The sequence below is a fragment of the Diceros bicornis genome, unplaced genomic scaffold (assembly GCF_020826845.1).
Source record: "Diceros bicornis minor isolate mBicDic1 unplaced genomic scaffold, mDicBic1.mat.cur scaffold_112_ctg1, whole genome shotgun sequence".
Lineage (NCBI taxonomy): Eukaryota > Metazoa > Chordata > Mammalia > Perissodactyla > Rhinocerotidae > Diceros > Diceros bicornis.
Window position 1 is genome coordinate 1,105,431 of NW_026691038.1, and position 21,020 is coordinate 1,126,450.

Sequence of the window (21,020 nt, forward strand, 5' to 3'; positions counted from 1 at the left end):
CCACAGCAGCTGTTGACAGAGCTGGGCACTCGTCGTGGTTCAGTGTCTTCCGTCAGATTTTGTAGCTCTGACCTTCCTCTGCTTGCCCCATTCCCACTCCTATCTGCTGCATTCATTGCTTTGTAGTTGTTTCCTAGGAGCCACTGTGTGCAACTCTATTTCACAGTATCTTTAGGGACCCACTCTCACTACACATGTCACTGTACAACAGCCCTTTATCCTGGTGTAGCCCACGTTCATCCTCTCCAGTGGAGCTGTGAGGAACCCTGCTTACTCGGAGCTCCTCTCATTCTCATGCTGCTGGGGCTGCTTACGAAGCTGGGCATCTCATCTTTGGTCTCATCAACATTATTCTTTTCATTGATTTTCTGAAGTCGGAGACGACTTTGTTAATAATGTGACACTGACTGTCCCAGGCACTTTTATGTATCTTCCCCAACAGCTCTGTGAGGTAGAGCTCTGTGATCCCCATTTTACAGGGGGGAACACTGAGGCTCAGAGAGGTCGAGTAGCTTCCTTCACTTCACACAGTTTCTTGGTACATTTTGAGTCTCAACTTGGAACTCCGCCTCTCAGGTGTGTGCACTTAGCTGGCGTTCCAATTTGTGCCTCTCTGCCATCCTCTCCAAAGGCACACACCCCAACCTGAGTCCATTGTCTGCTTGATGACAGTCACCCTGCACAAACCGGCCCCATGCAGGGAGTGGACTAGTCAGGCATGGTCCTCCAGCTTACCCAGGGCAGGTTCTAGGTTTATTGTGAGAGCTGGAGCAGTGGAAGATACTGACCGTCACTCACCTGGAAGGTTTGTTATGGAGAAATACTCCACTGACTTTTTGCAGGTGTTATGTCTTCTTTGTCTTCATTGCTCCTCTGGGCTTTCTCCTACAGTCCGTGCTGTGCAGTAACATACAGTACAGAGACAGGTGAACATAATAGTATTGCCCTGCACCAAACGGTCACATCACTCATTTTTCTAATTATGAAAGAATTACATACTATAAAAAAAGTCAAGTAACCCAGATCTATTTAGAGTAAAGCGAAACCTACCCCATCCATCCCTTTCCCTGCAAACTCACTCCCCTACTCAGAAGGAACTATAGTTAAGAGGTTGCAGCTTATTGTTCTGGACATTTCCTATGAATATATAAATACACATAAAGTTTTTTTAACATAAATGACATAACTACATCATTTTGCAATTTGCTGTTTCCCAAACTATATATCATAGATGTCTCTCCTTATCAGTGCTCGCCACCCTAACTTAGCTTTTTAGAAGTTTTAGAGGTACTCCAAAGAACAGGAATACCATGATCTGTTTATTTCTTCTTTGATAGAGATGGGATTATGTCCAGTTTCACTATTATACATAATGCTGCAGTAAGATCCTTGTATGGAGTTTATTACACTGCTATTCAACTGCTCAATTTTCCTTGTTTCCTCTTGGTCAGAGACTATGATATATTTTTAACAATTTTATGGGTATTATTATTGTTATTACTATTATTTTTGTGTGTGTGTGAGGAAGATCAGCCCTGAGGTAATATCCATGCCAATCCTCCTCTTTTTGCCTAGGCAGACCGGCTCTGAGTTAACATCTGTTGCCAATCCTTCTCCTTTTTTTCCCCCAAAGCCCCAGTAAATAGTTGTACATCATAGTTGCACATCCTTCTAGTTGCTGTATGTGGGATGTGGCCTCAGCATGGCCGGAGAAGCAGCGTGTTAGTGCATGCCGGATCTGAACCTGGGCCACCAGTAGCAAAGCACTTAACCACTAAGCGACGGGGCCAGCCCTATGGGAATTATTTTATAGGGAATTTAATTTTATCACTGAATAGAGACATTTATGGGGAAACTGGACTTTAAGGTCATCCCTCTCAGTATTCTGGAGAAAAATCATGAAACTTAGAAGGTATGAGGCTTGCTCCATCACATTCTAACAAGTCATGTTAACAATTTATAGTTGAATGTTTGAATAACCTCTACTCTCTCTGTTCAGAAGAAGAATGACTTTTCCTTGTCTTGAAAACTTCTGACTCCAGGGGCTCTCAGTTGGGCTTCAGAGAGGGTAAGATATTGGTGTTGTATCTGTTTCTCTTCAGCTGTAAGCTGCATCTTCTAAAGATCATAGACTTGAACATGGTCCAATAAATGCATATGATTTGGTCAAAAATTCAAAGTAAAGAACCCAAGATAGGGATCTATAACTTTGGTTCTTAATAAAGAATTTCCTTTGATATCCTCAAGTCTCTGTGATTACTAGTAAAAACTCACCTATGGGTGAAGAGATGTGGTTCTGCTGGCAATGTCTGGTTTGAACATCCATAGTTAAGGCTGCCACATCCATAGGTAGATTAGACTTGACCTCTTGATGACCTCTTCCCTTGGTCTTTGACCTGGGAAAAATAAGAATTTAAAAAAGCTGCTGTTATTAGCACTCAATGCTAGAAATGCCCATTAAAGAGTGAGTTTGATTTGGTAAACCAAAGGGAGTATAAGCAGAACAAAGTCAGTAATATCTATAAAATTTCAAAAAATTCTAATTTTTTAAAATATAACTCTATTTTTGCCACAGTGCAAACTGTGTATATATGAATGAAATATCCCTCTGTCCATTTCTTAAGTTGTTTCCATTGACTTGATGGATTTATCCTCTAATCCGGATTCTAAGTGTGAAAGAACATCTTGGTCCTTCAAAGAAAAGAAGCCATTGAAATTTGATTTTCTTTTAGCTCGGCATCCTACAGGTTTGAGGAATAAATTATCATTTAATGGTACAATGATTCTGAAATCTAATTGTTAATTAGAGGGGTGTAAGGGATGATTGAATGGTGGTTCATCCCCTTGGTCAAGGGTATTGTACACATGGACGTGTAAACACGATTCAGGAAGCTGCTTCAGCCCTGTGACATCCCTGAGAACCACAGTGCAGGAGGATCTAGGCACACAGCCATCTGCCTCGATCTCCTGGGTTACATGTAGATCCAGGGGTCCTGAGAGTGGCGTCAGAGCAGCTAGCTTTTATCTATTTCTCCCCTTCCTTCTCTCCAGCTTATCTCAAACAGTCCTGACTCTCATATTTTAAAGGCCAATTATAGTTATTTACATGAGCTGCTTGTTCATTATTGCAGAGTAATAATCAGGCATACCATTAAATATCATTTAATCTACCTAATTAAATTTGTTGTACCTTTTGATTGATTAGAACACTAAAGTTAGTTCAGAGTTTGATATTCACCAAATGTGTTAGTCTGCTTACAACTGCCATGTGCCTCATTCCTCTTAGAAGTGTATCTTTGGCCCATCACAAGATTTTAATGAATCAAATCATCATAAATTAAGATAATGTACTGTCTTTTGGATGATCGGGAGGCATATGGGTCCATTTTGGAAATATGCCCATCTGTAATGCTCCCCATGGGAAGTTTCTGGTCACTGGGTCTTCACGTGGCTTGCATAAACCCTAGGTCTATAAAGCTTGGTACCTCTCCTTCTAATTGAGGTAGAAATAAAAGAGGTCAGAGACACTTATTAAAGTTTTGGTTGCATGAAGTCTTCTATGAAGACCATCCATGCATATTGTTCTGGATAGCTCTCTGTTCCTAAGACAACTAGTTACTTTAAGGGCTTGTCAGGAACTGTGAATGGTCTGACATTTTACCTTACCTGCAAACCAATAAGTTAGCCTACCATGGTCTTACAGATGCTGGCAAAAGACACGAGACCCATGGGTCAGAGACAAAGGACTTAATGACAGAGCAATGGCACCGGCCCGAGTATCAACATTTGCACTGGTTCACTAAATCTCACTTCCCAAAGGGTGATACACAGTGGGCCAGGAGACATACAGAGGGTTGCAAGAACTCAGAGCTTAAGGAACTCATATCTTTGATAACAGGCAGGAAGTCTGCTGCCCTTTGGCCTGGGGAGGGGTGTTATTTTTATTATAATGGGCAGTAAGCAAGCATGACTTTTGCTGCAGAGGAGGTCACTATTTCTATCTTCCAAGGTTGACAGCTCTACACACTTTCTTGAAAAGATAACCTGGTTTTACTGGCTTTCAAAGATAAGCTTGAATGAGACTTCATCATCATTCCGTTCTTCTGTTACCTTTATTGAGATTGTGCCAATATGCTCTTTTCTCTGTAAAGTTCACTAACTTTATTCATACATAAGGGATGCTTTTGGTTTTATTTATTAAGTTAAAATTTTCTTATTAGAGCAAATGAGGAAACTATTATGGGTTGGATCTGAAGGTATGCTTTTCCAGGAAAAATGTGAAAGAAGATTGGTGCTCACAGAACTTTGCCACAAGGAGTTGATATCAACTTAAATGATTTTAATTTGAACACTGTTTTGTACAACTTTCTTCCATCTTACTTCATCCTCTCTGCTTCCTGTAACTCTCATATGAGAATGGGGCAGTTTCAGGGATTCACTGAACTCATTTACAATATTAAAATGGTTTTTTTCTGTTGTGTGTGTGTTTTTTTTTTATTGAGGTAAAGTTAACATACAACATTAAATTAGTTTCAGCGGTACAACATAATGATTCAGTGTTTGTATAAATGTTGAAATGATCACCACAATAAGTCCAGTTAACATCCGTCCCCATACATAGTTACAATTTTTTTTCTCTTGTGATGAGGACACGGCGTATTTCAAGGTGCAGAAGAATCAACGATGGTGTCATACTTTTCCATATACAACTTGATGAATTTGGACATAAGTATACACCCTTGAGACTGTCACCACCATCAAGGCCACAAACATATCCATCACCTCCCAAAGTTTTCTCTCATCTCCTTTATTACTATTATTCTGTGGTAAGAACTCTTAATATCTACACTATTAGCAAATGTGATGTATGCAATACAGTCTTGTTAGCTGTAAGCACTATGCCATATCCTAGATCTCCAGAACTTATTTATCTTGATTACTGAAACTCTGTATCCTTTGATCATCAGCTCCCCATTTCTCCATCCCCTCAACCCCTGGCAACCACTATTCTAACCTCTGCTTGTATGAGTTTGACTATTTAAGATTCCACATATAAGTGAGTATTTGCCTTTCTCTGTCTGCCTTATTTCGCTTAGCATAATGTCTTCTAAGTCCATCCATGTTGTCAAAAATGGCAGGATCTCCTTCTTTTCTCAAGGTTGACTAATATTCCATTTCTTTATCCATTCATCCATCAGTGACATTTAGGTTACTTCCATATCTTGTCTATCGTGAATTAGCTACAATGAACATTAGAGTGCAGGTATTTCTTTGAGACCCTGAGTTCAATCCTGTGGGCATATACCAGAAGTGGGATTGCTGGATCATATGCTAGTTTTCATTTTTGGAGTAAGCTCCATACTGTTTTCCATAATGGTTGTACTAGTTTACATTCCCACAAGGGTTCCTTTTCTCCACATCCTCACCAACATTTGCCATCTTTAGTTTTTTTGATAATGGGCATCTTAACAGGTGTGAAGTGACAGCTCATTGTGGTTTTGATTTGCATTCCCTGATGATTAGTGATGCTGAACACCAGGACATCTAGTAACTCCTTTCAATCTTACAAAAGCGTTGCAAAAACTTGCACCTAGTCACACAGGTGAATCCCTGCCAGGTGTGCTCGCAGGTGGTCTGCACTCCAGGTCCCATGCCCACTCCTGCCGGTCTTCAGATTTGGCAGAGATGATTCCAGGAGCTGATCTGCGCATTCCACAGCTCCACTGCCAACAATTTCCGGCGACTGAGGAAGGTATCAGGAAGGAGGAAAGGGCAGTGAAGAGCACAGGAGAGAGACTGGTGGTAGCACTGAAGGCGGACAGACTTGCTAGTGAGGCAGAGAAAGTGAGGGGCCAAGAAGGCCATCTTGACAGCAGACGAAATGGAGCAGGCACCTCAGTGAGGTCTCTTGGCAGCGTCCATAATGTTTCCTTGCTTTGAGCTCTTGAAACTTTGAAATATACCAATATGTTTCTTTTATTAAACTCTGCTGCGTGACAGAAAATATAGACAGTGGTTTCTTTCTGAGGTGAGAGGTTGAGTTTCAGGTGAGGAGAGAAAGATCTTCCTTTTTCATGCTGTTCTCTCATTTTTCTTTACTATGTATGTTATTTATTTGTACTTTCAAGTCATCAGCGAGTTATCAACGTCACGGGATGATTCAGTTTTGCTCCATACAGTCACAGTAAAACCTACTTAAAGTGGATTATTCTTTTTGTGTAATATTCCAATAGATTCCAAAATATTATTTCAAAAGCACTTCAATGTCTATGTTCTCAAATTAGATATTTACTTTTGGTCTCCATTTTTGTGTTCCTTCTTGCATGCTACTTCAGAGTTGCATCTAAGGAAATACCAGATTTCCCTCAGTTTTTTAGATCCATATGTGTTGGAAATTTGATTCATGAAGATGGACATGGCAGCTGGGGGATCATGCTATTATCAAAAGAGACCATTTCGGCATCAGTAATCTGACAAGAACTCACTGCTTGTTGAGATTTAATTGACTATTTGAGGGATCCAGCTTTCGCTGTTGGCACTTCTCTTTCTCTTTGGAGGCGAAGTATTGCCTTCCCAGTCTTTTCATTACCAAACCACTTTCCTGGGTGGCTGTGCCATGTCAGGAAGGGCCTGGGATGTTGGGAACCAGGAATCATCCTCAGCTTCTAGCTGTCCTAAGAAGGCTTCCCTGGCAGAGTCCAGCCTGTGTGTCTGGGTGACACTTGCAGCCATCAGACAGGAGGCGATAACTCACAAGTGCCAAGTGATTCATCTGGCCCTTGTCTTACAGGGTGTTTCCAAGGGATGAGGTTCAAAATGCCACTTGGTAACCCTTTGAAAGCTCTTGTCGTGGGGTGGGTTCTCGGTGTGAGCTCAGAGCAGTGTCTATTCACCACCAGATGGGAAGCATTTCAGTATTTTAATTGGTAAGGCTGTGTTCATACACCACCATGGATCATCAGTTCCGTGGCATTTCCTGCTGGACTACCCCACACCCCTGTCATGCCTCATCTTTCAAAGCTCCAAACAGGGTTCACACCCCATCAGGTGGTTGTAATGTAACCACAGCACAAGACTGGGGGAAAAAACACAACCACCCAGGGGGGACACACTTTAATGGCTCGGGCCCAATTGCCCCATTTGGACAAGTTGGCAACATCAACACTGAGTGTGTAAACTGGAGGACTGTCCAAGACCATGGACCTCAGAATGACATGGCCTCAGAAGTCACCTTGGACAGCAAGGGACAGTGTGGGGTCACTCACTGGTCAGGATTATGGTCCCTTATCCTGGCATAGTAGAGCTCACCCGGGATCCATCAGCCCAAGCCAGGGAGGAGCCTTCTAGGGAATTTCTGCCCTAAAGTGAATGGCATAAGGAAGGCAGGTGTGCTGGAAATCCTGGTTCACAGAGAGCGGTCGTTTTTATGGAATGAGGCCCAGTGGTAGCCTTAAAGCTGCATCACAAATCTTTCCCATTGGATACAAAACAAGCGGGAAACAGAATTAACAGTCCTGGACAAGGATCCCAGCAAGATTCAATTCTAGGTCAGTAGTGAACATAGAGGCACTAGAGGGGTCTCAGGAGGGAAAGTCCTGTCTGCCTTTAGTCCATTTGCAAATCACCTTTTCAGGCCTTGTCCTCTCCATGTGCATGTTTTGATCTTTTTACATTGTTTTCCCCACTTAGAGCTGATGCAATTCCAGAGATTGAACTAGAAAACTACAAGTTCCTAAAATTTGGTCAAAAGAAACCTCAACAAGAGAAGCAGAAAACATTCTCTCTTCCTCCAGAATGTAGAAAGGCACCCCCTGCCTATGGCACGACCTGGTCCTGGGTAGTGCTGTTTTAAAGACACCCACATTTCAGTGGTTGTTGCTTTGCCTGTGAAAGTACCATCAACCTTTAAATCCCAAGAGAATGGGAGGGGGGCCGTGTCCGCCCCTGGAGCAGCTGAATGATACTGAAATGAACTTGTCCTAGGAGTTAGGGGGAATTGGGAGTGACGTCACTAGCCAAAAAAGGGGCTGGCCTTTCTCCCTTCTCCAACAGACAATAAGTTGATGACTCAGAAGAGTTCCTGATTCAAGGAGAAATGTGAGATTCTGTGTCTCACTCACATGCCTACAGAAAGCGAGAGAACCACACCACAACTCCCAAGCTGTGAAGGAAACAGGACTTTAATATAATATTCAAATATGTCATTTATTATTTACAACAAATAACCACTGACCCTCCCCAATGGGTGAGTAGGTGCTGAGGTAGAGATGTCAGGGAGCTGGGATGGGGTCGTCCCTTCTCTCTTGGGCTTCAGGGGACCCCAGGAATCAGCTTACAATGCTCCCCTTCCCATCAAGTGGGAGGAGCTGGCCTGGTGCATCACAAGCATCCCAACTGTGTCCCCGCTGCTGAGGATGGGGCTGTGATCGGCCACTGATACGGGGTTCGGGGTTGGGGCCTGGGGGCTGAGTAGAAGAGTCGGGTTATCTTCTGCGGCCTCCCTCTGAATCATGGCTCCCCACCCTGTCCCCACTGCACTGGGTGCTTCAGACCCTGTGCTCAGTGCTGTCAGCCACCAGTACCCCATTCGTCCCTGCCACGTGAGCCGTCATTTAGTATCACCTATTTCACAGAGAGGGAAACGGAGTCTCAGGAAGCTGAAGAGAGTCACCCCAGTCACAGGACTGGTCAATAGTGGAGCTGGGATCCCAGTGGCAGCTATCCGACTCCCCAAGGCCACGCTTAGCCCGAAGACTTACTGAACCCCCAGGAGTCAGTCACCCCGGCCCAGACACTCACTCACCCCAGACCTTGATGATGGCCGGTTCTTCTTGGCCTTGCGTATTTTCTAGGGCTCTGGCTGGCAGGACAGTTTGTAGCTACAGGACAGAGAGGCACCTGTGAGCCTACCAGGAACCACACCTCAGGTATCCCCCTACTGCCTGCTCAGCAGCTGGAGTCTGGGTGTCCCAGAGGTCACCATGTAATAAGGCCGGGGGATGAGTGGGGGACCATGGAGACAGGCTCTCTGGACTGACCAACAGGGAGAGTCCACCCCTGCCCTCACCCAACTCCTGCTCGGCCTCACCTCTCATTCTCGTTGAGCAACTGCATGTCCTGGAGCCAGGCCGCAAATCGCTCCCTCGGGTTCTAGGTTGTAATTCTTGGCAGCCTCCTGGAGCAGCAGGATCTTCCTCATGACTCGGTATTCCTGGGACCAGAGGAAAGGAGAGGATGCAGACAGGGCCTGGGTGGGGGATGCTGCAGGGGCCTTGTTGGAGGTGAGGGGTGGGGCAGGGGACCAGTCCTGGAAACCATCCTTCCCTCCAGTTCCATCCAGGCTCTACCAGTTATCAGAATGGGAATAATCAGCCCCTCCTCCAGGAAGATATCCTTGATGCCATCCTCCCCTCAACCCACCCGCCAATTGGATGGGTCTCCCACTTCTCTGTTATCAAACTCTTCCACTCAATGTAAGATACAGGGGGTGAAGCCAGGGACTGTTCTGCCCAGAAGGTCTCTGATTTCCACCTCTTTCCCCTCCCCTGCAGGGAGTGCCACAGCTGCTCCTCAGTCCTCTTCTCAAGGTTGATCTCATTCCCCTGGAAGGTAGACAGCCAAAGTCCATCAGACAGAGCCCCCAGCCTGACTAGCCCCTATGCCCACCCCTTCTCATGTTGCACTAATGCCAGGTCCCCAGAGGGGGCCGGGCACGCAGAGAAAAGAGGACTTGGACCTAGGCCGGGCTCTGGGCTCCAGAGTAGGAGGACATGGGGGTGAGACTGAGGGACCTGGCAGCACAACTCTCTGATGACAGACTTGGAAGCTGAGGCCTCAGGCAGAGGGGACTGCTCAGCCACATATGTGCTGCCTGACTTGGGGGGACCCGACTTCTCTCTCCCTTCATGGACAGCATAGGAGTTGGAGGCTGAGTCCAGCTCAGATAAAACCTCACGCAGCTGTGCCATCAGGCAGCTCTGAGCTTCCCCAGCCTGAGGAACTGGAATGGGTGTCTCTGGCAAAGCCTCTTTTCACTCATCCCTAAGAAGAGCCTGATGCCCCATCTCCCAGGGGCAGCTGCGAGGCTCTCATGACAGGAGATGTGCCAAGTGCTGAGAACTCAGAGCTCAGTTTGGGGGCTCCCGCATCCCAAGGCTCAGAATCCTGGTCCTTCCTGCCTAGTCCTCAGGTTCACCCACCTCGAGATAGTCAACCATCGCCAGTTGCAGCATCAGCAGGTCACTGAGCAGATTGCCAAGATAGGGGAAGACACCCTGTGACATCGGGGTGCGGGTGGGATGAGCCCTTGCTCTCAAGTAGAGCCCATGTAGACCCTCTCCTGAAAAGTCCCCACCCTCAGCCACCTGGCCCACCACAGGGTTCCCACGAGGAGCAGCCTAGGATCCTCAGCAGCCTCCCCTCAATTCTTCCTCCCTTCACACCCCAAGAACACCACACTCCTCCTCCCAGGGCCGGCTCCTGGCAAATCACATGGTGTGCCTTCCCTGGCCCTCCCCAAAACAACCCATCCTGCACCAGCTCTTCCAGGCCCTCCTCTTGGTCACTTCTACTGGGGGATTTGGGCACTGTGGCACCAAGAGGAAGGGCCCTCCTCTCTTGATTTGAGGCCTCCAGCTGGGAGCGCAGAGCCCCTCCCCCACAGGCACACTCACCTGCTGCTGCTCCTGCTTCTCCTGCACTCTCTGGGGGTTGCTCTCTGGGGGGGCAACCGTGAAGGGCCCCTCCTGTCAGGGTCGAGGACAGTGTCAGCGAGGCAATACTCCCCTCACCCCATTTCTCTCCAGCACCACTGGCCTCCGACACTGGACATCTGACTTGAGTCAACTGGTATCAATGTCATTCCATCCTCCAAGGTCTTGTGATTCCAGAACAAGCCCAGCTCCAACTCTCACTCTGGGTGTGAGCTTGGGCTCGTGGCCTGGCCTCCTTGAGCCTGTTTCCTCATCTGGAAAGTGTGAGAACTCCAGCTACCACACAGGTTCTTATGAGGACTCACTGTCACAAGACTGTCATCCTTGTTCTGGCCCTCACCCCTCCAGGTGGAGCAGGCAGAAAGCTCCCACATTCCTTTCCTCCCTCTTACCTCAACACCACCCTGTGAGACCTGCACAACACAATCACCGTCCCTCCATTTCCCTGATGAGGAGACAAAGGCCCAAACATGGGCAGAGGTGCTCAGGGGCCCACAGAGGAGAGGCCACTTGCCCCTCTCAGCCAGAGGCCCTGTTCCAACATCCTCACCTAACCCCAGCCCCACCACTGAAAACAGTCCTGTCCCCTGAGCTCTCAAAGCTTGGTCCTGGGCTGAGTCATGGATGGAGAGGACGGGGTGTCTTGGGAGTCTGGTTGAGTGGCTCCTGCCTGCCCCAGTCCCGTGGAGTGTCTGGGCCCCAGGCTGGGCCAGAGGCCAAGCCAAAGCCTTCTCCTCCCCAAGGAACACCTCAGGACATTCCCCTGCACTGAATCCTTTTTTTTTTTTTTGTGAGGAGATCAGCCTTGTGCTAACATCTGCCAATCCTCCTCTTTTTTTGCTGAGGAAGACTGGCCCAGGGCTAACATCCATGCCCATCTTCCTCCACTTTATATGGGATGCTGCCACATCATAGGTCGACAAGCGGTGCGTCGGTGCGTGCCTGGGACCCGAACCGGTGAACCCTCAGCCGCTGCAGCGGAGTGCGCGCACTTAACCGCTTGCGCCACGGGGCAGGCCCCTGAACTCTTTCTTTATCCACTCAGGAACTGGACCCCCAAGGTGCCACCTCTGATCAACAGGGAAGGGGATGACAGGACATTTTGATTCCCTGTTTACATGAGGCTCCTAACTTCCTTTCAGCAGGGTTCACTAAGAATCCATCAGTTGCCTAGATGCTTCTCATAAGCCACCGGGGGCATATGTCATTGCCAACCAGGCACTCAGGTTAGACTCCTGTGGTTCACTCAAGTGACTGCTCTAGGGGTCCAGAGGGGAGTCCCAGAATGCACACACATCTGCCACCTAAGGATGAGCAGCCTGTTTGTGCACCTGGGCCATGGGAATCCTCTGCCACGCACATCCCTGGGGCAAGCAGGCTGCAGCCCCTTGGAGATGTGGTGAAGATAGAAGGAGCAGCAGGGTCCTGGCTTCCTGAGGATAGTTTTAGGCTGAGGGCTAAACCCACACCAACCACCCAACAGCCTGGAAGAAGCTACATCCAGCAGGATGGACATACATGGAAGCCAGAGACCTGTTGATGGCGCCAGCTCGGCAACTCCTCCTGGAACAGCCCAGCCAACACCATTGTGTCCCATGACCAGGGCCTCCCGCCCACAAACGGCACCCCACCTGCCCATGGGCAGAACAGATCCCTCTGCTTGTTAATCTGGATGAGATAGACGGGAATGTTTCAGAGAAAGTTCAAGGGAGAAACTATCAAAACCACAGCCTGCCCAGCATCCCTCCTCCGCACCCCTCCTCTCTTTCCAGACCCCCAGCCTCCACTCTACCTGGATCATCAGGTCTCTGCTCAAGGACTTGTCTTGACTATTGAGTTCCTTAAGATTATCAGGGTTCTCTCTCAGGGGAGGGGAAAGAATGAGGGATAAATTTAGGAATAATGTGAGGGGTCTGAATGCAAATCCCTTTTCTCTGCAAACCCGAGAGATTCAAACTACCTGGAGGAGTCCTCTCACTGGGCTCCTCTGAGCGCTAAGGTCTCATGGGACTGGGAGGGGGCTCTCCTGTTGGTCACTGGGGTCTCCACTCCCCAGCTCTACAGAGCAGCTCTGTTTTGACTGCTTTGAGTTTCAACTGGGCATAGAGTTCTGTTGCTATAAACACTTGAAAATCTCCAATGTGGCTCAACTGAGTACCCGACACTCAGGGAAGCCAAGTCCTGAAGCAGAACTGGTGACTAAGGACCCGGGAGGCTTAGAGACCCCCTGCCGAGGCCCAGGCCCTGTCCCCAGCATTTGCTGCCTCCCAGGAGTTCCCAGCTGACTGAGGGGCCAATGGCAGACACACAGGAGATCCCCCATCCACCCTGGTCCTCCTATGGAGAGAGGCCTACCCACCGGGAAACTTCCCCCGTGTGTTCTTCAGGTGGCTTGTGGAGGTTTTCTGCAGAGCAGAGATGACAGTGCGGGGCGAGGAGAAGTTTTTCAGGATCTCGCACTCCTGGGGAAGGGAAGAGAATGAGCTGTGAGGTGGGGCACTGTAGCCCCGCTTGCTCTAGCTTCAGTTCCCTTCTATTTAAATCTCCCCTCCTGGATGAGACAGATGCTCAGGGAGTCCCAGAAGGGCACATTTAGGACCCAAAGAGTAACACTCACAGGGAGCAGGATTTTAGCTCAACCCAGGGAAGGAGCCAGGTAGGAAGTGAGCATCCTCTCACTGGGACCTGGAGTTAAAGTCAGCGGGCCCCTGGCAGGAAGGGTCTAGGGACTGTACAGGGGCTTAGACCACACACTGCAATCCTGGGAGCTGATAAAGGTGGAGAGGCAGTTCCCAAGACTTCAGAGAGGGGCTCCACTGGGCCTCCCACAGCACACCTGGGCCACCTGGATCCAGCACTCCACCACCCTCGCCCTGTCCTGGGCTGTCATGCTTGGGTCCCCGAGGCAGGGGGTGATGACGAAGCTGGCCACCCTTCTGACGTGGTCGATGGTGGCCTGGACGGTGGGTGTCTGGTGTTCATTTCGGGCTTGCTCCTCTTGCCCCAGGTGGATCCCAGGCACGGAGAGGGCATCACCTTCCGGAAGAGGTCCTGGAGAACAGGGGGAGTGTCACCGTGCCCTGCCACATCCCAGGTCTGTGTCTATAGCCCCCAAAGTCCCACACAGGAGTCACAGTTTAGAGCTGGAGCTCAGAAAGCTCAGGATGTGGCCTGAGCCTTGTGACAGTCCCTGGCTTTTCTTCTCTGTCCCCCGAGGACACCCAGCACAGGAGGACCCAGGACCCAATACTGGCAGGGAAGGGAGAGGGGCTTTTGACCCAGCCCGTCCTGGCTAACTCCAAGCTCCAGACGGTGGCTCAACTCGGTTCATCCTAAGGGGGCATCTTCCAATACCCTGATCCCCCCTCTGGTCCCACTCCACATTCTGATGCGCATCCCCACGTGGCAGCTACAACCACAGGCCTTGTCTGTCTCCCTTGTAGTGAAATACACATCAGATGTCTAATAAGTCCTGAGGCTGTTGAGCCTCCTGAGCAGCGGTTGGGCCACCAGGGACCAGGCTGTACACAGTGAGCCCCTCCCTGCACAGATGAGCCAGGGCCCACCCAGCTTTCCGTCTCTTCTACCTCATGGAGTTGGCACAGTCACTCTGTGCAGCAGGTCCTCTTAATGTCCATCTCCACGGTCTGCAGGTGGACAGCAAAGGCTTGGGTGTTCAGAAAGTTGCCCAGGTCTTATGGTTGGTAAAGAGTGGAGCCTGGATTTGGGCCCAGATCATAGGAGTCTGGATCAGGTCTGGGGCAACGATAGCAGAGGGAAGGCCTGCCCCACTCTGCCCTGAAAGCCCAGCTGCTCACCGCATCCATCATGGTCAACTGCTCCACCACCAGCTTAGGAGGGAAGGCCATGAGATTAAGCTTCTCACGCTCCTTAAGAGCCACAGGTGGAGATGGACTTCTCACTAGAAATGATGGTCCAGGTGACTCCAGCTCAGCAGCTCCCACTCCTGCTGGAGCCCATGTTGGCCCTTGCTCCAGCTCCAACACTGCTGATGGAGGGGACACTGGCTCCAGTGCTAGAGGGGGTGGTGTCAACAGAGCTGGATTCAGCTCTACCTCCACCACTGCCCACTGCTCTGCTTCTGCTGCTGGCTGGAGCTCCGTAGCTGGCGCTGGAGCGGGATAAAGAGAAAAGTTCACCCACATAGCTGACTTTCCATGTGTCCTTCTAAACACAGGAAAGATCCCCCTCCATTCCAGGAATACCCCCCCTGCAGTCCCCCTTACCCTCTGGCTCTGCCTCAGTGGCCTCCAGAAGCTCACACCGGACAAGGGTAAGAGGGTCACGGCAGCTCATCTCCTAACCAGGCAAGGTGACATTCATGTACATCCCCTTTAGCTTGAAAAAGGGACAGCCCCAGTCTGGTTCCGCCCTAGTTCTAGTCCAACCCCGTCATGTCAAGCTTCTGAGTGTGGAGACCCTCTGCTCCTGCTCTCTTCTCAGAGCAGTACTGGAAAGTGTGGGTGGCCTCATGTACCTGCCCCCTTCTCAGAGCAGTACTGGAAAGTGTGGGTGGCCTCATGTACCTGCCCCTTGTCTAGTGAGTTGGTGGAGTTGAAACCATTGGGCAGCTACCCGACAACCTCCTGAGTGGAGTTCTGCAAAGACTGCCTAGGAGCTTGGCCAGAAGGAATCAGGGGTTGCCTGCACACTGCCACTGGGGCCAACCGCCAAGAGAAAGTCTGCTCCTCAGTTCAGGCACAGAGGGACATCCCTGCAAAGAACTCTGGTCAGGGAGGGAAGGAGATGAATCCTCTAGTGCTTGGTAACATATGATTAGAGGAGCTCACCTTCTCATGCTGCCAGGCATGGCCTGGGGTATGAACATGACAGACTCACCAGGTTTCCAACACCTAACAACCAGCTCCTGCTCAGGAATGACCCGCCCCTTATGTCCTGCCTTCTCCCCTCCTCACAGACACATGCACACACACACACACACACACACACACACAAAGAGGGGCAAGGGGTGTGGGGCTGATCAGGTGGGATCACAGCTGTGCCCTGGCCTGCACTAGCTTTTCCTGGGCTGTCCCGTGTTACCTTTCACTGCCTCCTGCCAGACGCCCAGAGGCGTCAAGCATGAGGGCTGAGCCAACATCGCCAACTACCAAAAAGATTCTCTTTCTGGGATTTTTTGAGCCCAGATCCTCCAAAAGTTGGGAAACAACAACAAAACATCTTTGCTTGTTGACTGTCTCCAATCAAGTGAGCTGGATGGGGCACTGTGGGTGCCTGGTTACCAGAGTTCTAAGATCTGTTGAGGTCTATGACCCCACGTCATCTCTTGAACTGTACACAATGAGCCCACATAGCCCTACCCACAGCTCCCTGGAAACCTAACTAGGGACCTAGCTTTGAGGAGACAGAGATGAATGCAGACCTCCTTTTCCTTACTATTTCTTCATCCTGGGATAGTCCCTGTGCCTCTCAGGTCCTCCCCAGTCTCTAAACCTGCACCATGGGAATCAGGCTAGAATCTACTTCCTAGGGACCTCACCCGGTGTATATGAGATAATATCTATTACCCCTGTGGGCTGGTGTCACATGTACCTAAGGCACAAACTTAGAGATGGAAGAATAACAAGGAGGGGTGGGATCTAGTACAGAACACCACTCAAAACAGGCCTGGGCTCCAAGAATGTGATATTGGGACAGTCACTTCCAACTTAGCCTCATTTTCAGGTCAAGACCATGAGGGGGTTGCAACTAATGGAAATTCAGATATTGCCATCCTGTGGCATAAAGCCATTCAATTGTTTCCTGTTTTATGGAGAATGAGACCGAAGTGCCTCATCTTGGCCTATGAGGTGGGCAGCCTCCACAGTGGTACCCAGTAAGCCCCACCCATGTTATACACATCCCTGTGGAACCACAAAGTGGTTAGTAACTGGCTTCTGAACATAATAAGAGCCAAAGTGATGGGATGTCTTTTCTAAACTTTAACTAAAAAGGTCTCTCACTTTCTCTTACTCCCTCTCTCATGTGCCATCTCTCTCTCTCTCTCACTCTGTCAAATCCCTGGAAGTGAGAAATCAAATACCGGTGTATTGGGGCTGCCCAATGTGGAGGCACATTGAGGAGAGATGCAAGGGAGTGCCTGGGCCAACAGACAGAAAGGAACTCAGGCTCTCAATACAAAATGAATCCTGAAGGCTGAGAGTGAACTTGTGGGCCAGTCCTCCCCTAGTCGAGCCTCAGTTCAGGCCACAGTCCCAATCTGTTAAACTCACTGAGACAGAGGCACCCAGCTAAAACATGCCTGATTGTTGATCCACAAAAATTGTGAGATTGTCAACATTTGTTGTTTTGAAATGCAAGGTTAGGGGCAATGAAGTCAGAGAGGGAAAAGTAACGAACACAGCCTACCAGGCCCTGGCCCTACCTTCCACCCTAGCTCCTGTTCTCTTCTCCCAGCCTCCCTCCAGTTGCATTGGCCACCTTTCTAACCTCCTCTGGCCAAACTCACTTCTGCCTGTGAGACTCAGGACCAGTGGTGCCATCTCCCTGACACACTGCTCCCAGACTTGTGCAGGGCTGACTACCTCTTGACATTCTGGTCCCAGAAAATGTCACCCTAGAGAGGTCTTTCAGACCCTCCTACCCAGTGACGCCCAGCCCTCCCTCACAGCCCCCTGCTGTGTTTCTCTACAGCACTTGCTCTTTTCTTTCTCATGTCTTTGCTTTTGTCCATTTCCCTTCTAGACTGTGAGCTCCTGGCAGGCAGGGACAACTTGGTCATTTTCATCGTTCACTTCAGCCCACCAGGGCACCTGGCACAGGGTGAGTGCTCAGGGCACAGCTGCTGAATGAGTACATGGGTAGATCTTGCACCCCGCCCCCTGCTTTTGACCAACTTTCATTGTGGAGATGAACAGTAGTAATAGGAGGTACAAGTTGTTTCTGAGGCAGGAGGACAGCCAGAAATACCTCTGGTTGACTCTTCGCTGCTCCAGGAGCTCAAGAAAAGTTCAGTGGACACCAAGTAAATTCCAGCATTACAGCAGAATGACTTGATATATATATATTATGTAATGGTTACCAAAATAAGTTTAGTTAACATCAATCACCAAACAGAAAAAAAAAGATTGTTTCCTGATGATGAGACGTTTTAGGATCTACTCTCTTAGCAAGTTTCAAATATACCACACAGCAATGTTAACTTAGTGCTGTATATCAAGTATATCTCAATACAACTGAAAAAAAATAAAAACAAAAACTCACTGGCCACCACTGACACAAGAGGCTGCCCGCCCCCTCGTGGTCAGAACTATCACTGCTGCCCAGGCAGGAACTCCAAACAGAAAGGAATCTTTCTTCAGGTGTCCTCAAGGCAGAGGCTCTCCAGGGCCCCAGAGGTAAAGCATCAGGACCTGTCAGCTTCGAGGGAGTGGGAGGAATCTCGGGAGCCTACCGTGCCCCACCCTTGCTGTTCCCCACCAGGTGTCCTCTTCACTCCTAAGGCATCCTAACTGCAGCCATGACAATGATTCCCCCTACTTCCAGATGAGGACCGCAAGCGTCTAACAAGGATTAGTCTTCCCCCTGGACTCTGGACTTGGTGTCCAGTGCTCTGGCATCTTCTTCCTTATCCTCAGTTCTCATCCACCCAAGCCCCCTAGCCTCCTCAGTTCTAAAGGATCTCCAGGGGCTAGAAATCATTTTCTCAGGGTTTCAGAGCACAGTAGGTCATCAACAGAGAACCTAGTCCAACAGACATGTTGTGAGTGCATGGAACACTTGGAGCCACCCGCTGGATGCACTCCACTTTATACAGGAGGACCCTCACTGAGATCTTCTCTCCTGTTCCCAATGCCTACACAAAGGGAGGATGGGCTCATCACAGTTCTGGGTGCCCACAGAGGTGGACTGCAGGACCCCAGTCCTGTGATCCCCAGGCTGGGCCAGGGATGGATCTGGAACAGGTAGGATCTGGAACAACCTAGGAACCTTAGGGATTCCTCTTCCCATCTCTGGGCCCCTGTGCACGAATCTAGGAGAACGGATGCTACTGCCCCGTGGGAGAGCTGCCTCCAACCTCTCTCCCTCATGCCTCTTGTCACTTCCCCGGTGTCAGCTCTTTCTTGATTGCACCTCAGTGTTCTCCATATGAGAAGTCAAGTGTGAGGGAGTGTGCCTGTGCAGGTGTGATGATGAGGAGAGGAAAATGACCCCATATGGAAAAGGGTGGGCCGCAATCCTCTAGGATCTTAACGCCACTCATTGCCAAAGGAAACCTGAGGGAAGGGGTGGAGCCTTGGCCAAGTAAGCTGGAGCTCTCTCTAGTCTTCAGGACTCTGACGACCTCCTGTGGTCTGGGACAGTACCTGCCTCTTTCTGGGCTAGTTTCCCAACTGTACAGTGAGGGGTAAGATGTGCAACAGCACAAGCTTGTGCTCGGCCAGGACAAGTCATCAGGCCCCATAGATACATTAAGTATGTTTTAATGTGTATTGACGTGTATTGAAGACATTAATATTGCTGTGCAATCATCACGATCCATCTTCAGAACACTTCTCATCTTACAAAACTGAAACTCTATACCCATTCATGAATAATCCCCCATTCCCCCTCCTCCCACCCACTGGCAAACACCATTCTACTTTCTGTCTCTCTGAATCTGGTGATTTCAGGAAGCTCTAGAAGGGAAATCACACAAGGTTGTATTTTTGTGACTAGCTTATTTCATTTAGAGTAATATCTTGAAGGTTCATCCATGGTGTGCCGTATATTAGACTTTCCTTCCTTTTTCAAGGATGAATAATATGCCATTGTATGTATATAGCACATTTTGCTCATCCATACATCCCTGGACAGATACCATAGCAAGGCCCACAACCAAGCCCAAAATAAAATGGGGCCCCAGCCAGATTTTTCTCAACAGTACCCTGGAGACTACTTTCTTAAGCCATACCCCATATGATATTTACTAAGGATCTAATCTTGGGCGGAGAGTTGCTTTTCAGAAACTCCATTTCTCTTCCTTAAGCAAATTTCAACTACTTTGAGCCAATGAGACAACAAGACGGCTTGCAAGACTCAAACTGCAACTGCATAAGTGACTGGAGGATGAACTGGGGGACCAAGAACTCCCCTGCCAACCATGTTAAGGACACCATCTTTTGAACGTGGGATGTGTGACAGAACACGAAAATCTGTGCTTGCACAAAATGCCTAGGACTGCTCCCAAACTTACTGCACCCGCTCCTTTGCACTTTTCAAGCCCTTTTCAACAGCCCATTGGGGAGAAAGATTTAAACTTCGTCTCTTTGCTGGCCAACCTCGTAATGAAGCTTTTTCCCCTTCTACAAGAGCGGGTATCCTGTTTGGCTAATGGGTGCATTGGGCTGTAAGCCCTTCCTTGATTACAATACTTGTGTGGCTTCCATGTTTTAGCTATTATGAATAATGATGCCATGAACATGAGTGTTGAAATATGTCTTTGAGAACATGCTTTCAACTCCTTGGTGGGGTATACACCCAGAATAGGAATTGCTGGGTCCTATATAATTATATTTTTAATTTTTTTTAGGAATTGTTATACTGATTTCTACAGCAACTATATATTCCCACCACAGTACACAAGGGTATCAACTTCTCCACATCTTGGCCAACAGTGGTTCTATTCTTTTTCTTCTTCTTTTTTTTTTTCTTTTTGATAGATGCCATCCTAATGAATGTGAAGTGGTCTCTCACTGTGTTTCTGATTTGCATGTCCCTAATGATTACTGATGATGAGCATCTTTTCATATGCTTATTGGTTATTTGCATATCTTCTTTGAGCAAATGTCTACTCATATACTTTGTTCAATTTTGATTTGATTTTTTGTTTTTTGTTGTTGACTTTAGTTCTCCTCTATGTATTCTGGATATTAAGCCTTTGTCAGATACATGGTTTGCAAATGTGGTCTCCCATCCTATGGGTTGTGCTTTTACTCTGTTGATAATGGCTTTTGAGGCACAAAACTTTTTAATATCCATGAAGTCCAGCATACATATTTTCCTATTTTATTGGCTGCTCTTGGGTGTCAGAACCATGAAATCATTACCAAATCCTATCTTGTCAAGTTTTACCTTATGTTTTCTTCTAAGGGTATTAGAGCATTAGCTCTTACACTTAGGTATTTGATTCACTGGGAATCAAGTTATGTATACAGTGTTAGGTAAATGTCCAAGTTGATTCCTTTGCATGTAGATATCCACTATTTCCAGCACAACTTGTTGAAAGACTTTTCCCCATTTAATAATCTTGGCACCCTTGTCAAACATCATTTGATCACATGGGTG

General features: G+C 48.4%; 2 long non-coding RNA genes across 4 annotated transcripts; both read right to left on the reverse strand.

The window, feature by feature from the left end:
• Positions 1-644: 644 nt before the first annotated feature.
• Positions 645-8,848, reverse strand: LOC131402491 (uncharacterized). 2 transcript variants are annotated; one of them, XR_009218714.1, is made up of 3 exons: positions 2,560-2,760; positions 2,275-2,396; positions 645-897 (listed from the first exon to the last, which is right to left on the reverse strand). It is a non-coding gene; the product is annotated as an uncharacterized LOC131402491 (long non-coding RNA). The 2 variants fall into 2 exon arrangements; XR_009218713.1 differs by lacking the exon at positions 645-897 and adding an exon at positions 8,804-8,848 and having other exon boundaries at positions 2,191-2,396; positions 2,560-2,691.
• A 272-nt stretch (positions 8,849-9,120) lies between these two features.
• On the reverse strand, positions 9,121-10,843 carry LOC131402487 (uncharacterized). Of its 2 annotated transcripts, none has more exons than XR_009218707.1 (3): positions 10,674-10,843; positions 9,532-9,602; positions 9,121-9,211 (listed from the first exon to the last, which is right to left on the reverse strand). It is a non-coding gene; the product is annotated as an uncharacterized LOC131402487 (long non-coding RNA). The 2 variants fall into 2 exon arrangements; XR_009218708.1 differs by lacking the exon at positions 10,674-10,843 and adding an exon at positions 10,200-10,455.
• Between the last annotated feature and the right edge of the window lie 10,177 nt (positions 10,844-21,020).